The sequence below is a fragment of the Phragmites australis genome, chromosome 5 (assembly GCF_958298935.1).
Source record: "Phragmites australis chromosome 5, lpPhrAust1.1, whole genome shotgun sequence".
Taxonomy (NCBI): Eukaryota; Viridiplantae; Streptophyta; class Magnoliopsida; order Poales; family Poaceae; genus Phragmites; species Phragmites australis.
In genome coordinates, this window is record NC_084925.1 from 33,194,724 (window position 1) to 33,196,216 (window position 1,493).

The 1,493-nt window shown below is 41.1% G+C and overlaps 1 pseudogene; it reads left to right on the top strand.

Moving 5' to 3' along the window:
• The first annotated feature begins 226 nt into the window (after positions 1-226).
• LOC133917599 (uncharacterized) lies at positions 227-1,086 on the top strand (annotated as a pseudogene).
• Positions 1,087-1,493: the final 407 nt, after the last annotated feature.

Sequence of the window (1,493 nt, forward strand, 5' to 3'; positions counted from 1 at the left end):
CAAAGAGGTACTAAAATTAAACTGCATACCTCTACCTCTCTAGTTACTTCGCTGATGCAAGTCACAATTGGTCTTATTTGCTTCACATCGTCTCTTAGTTTAACATTTACTCTGCTTCTTATACATGTTTTTTTGAATACTAGTGGCTAGGTTAATGAATTAAGATATGCATGTTTGTTACAGCTTCAATTCAGATCTGCATGTTTTCTTGTCATTTTACTAGATAATGGGTTCTTGGGAGGAGCAAGTTAGGCAATTTTTTTAGAGGAGGAAGAAGAGGATGATGAGCTATTCCTTTTACTTGTTCCTGCTTTACTTTTATGCCTACAAGAAGAGAAAAGGTCCGTCCACACCTCCTCTCTTCCTGGTGCTAAAAAGGTGGTGCTAAAAAGGTTAAGGAAATCCTAGAAGGGCATGAGATTTGGTGTAGAGTTGAGTTCCGCATGGAGCCGGAGATATTTAGAGCCACATCAAATTTTCTTAGAAGGGAGAATTTGTTGCGTGACACACGAGGTGTTGCTGTTGAGGAGCAGCTTGGGATGTTCATGTTCATGCTCTCACACAATGCTAGCAATCAAAGGCTACAAAAAGCTTTTCAACACAGCTGGGAAACAATCCATAGGAAAATAACAGAAGTTTTCAATATAATTCCTGCCTTGACTCAAAAATTTGTGAAGCTCCCAAGTTCAATCCAAACTCATACGAAAATTGCAACAGATCCTCGTTTTATGCCCTTTTTTCAGGTGAGCCATATACTAAACACATACCTTTCCCCAAGCTTTTCTTTCCTTGAGTGCCAAGTCCTTAATTTCTTTCCTTACGTGCAGAATTGCATTGGTGCCATCGATGGGACACATATACCAATCACCATTGCAGAAGACAAGGCCCCTCCCTATAGGAATAGGAAAGGAACTCTATCTCAAAATGTTATGTTAGCTTGCGACTTTGATCTTAACTTCACATTCATTTAATGTGGATGGGAAGGGTCTGCATCAGATGCAGGGGTCCTTAGATCTGCTCTTAGCAAGGGATTTCATGTGCCGGAGGGGAAATTCTATCTTGTAGATGGTGGGTACGCAAACACACCATCCTTTATTGCCCCATATAGCGGAGTTCGATACCACCTCAGTGAGTTTAGGAGGCGTCGTTCATCTCAAAGTGGTTATGCTAACTATAGAGAATTGTTCAACCATCGTCAAGCAATACTTCGCAACCACATAGAGAGGGCCATTGGTGTTCTAAAGAAGCGGTTTTCGATTCTAAAAGTAGGCACATTCTATCCCATAGAGTCTCAGATTAAGATTCTAGCTGCAGCTGTTGCATTTCACAATATAATTAGAGGGCAAAACGGTCAAGAAGGGTGGCTAGATGACCAACCAACTAATATCTCACCAGTTGACTATGTTGATGTTCCGGAGGGCGATGACAACTACCCAAATGACTTGGAGTCAAGTGATGGAAGTACTCTCAGAGATCATATTGCACTACAGATA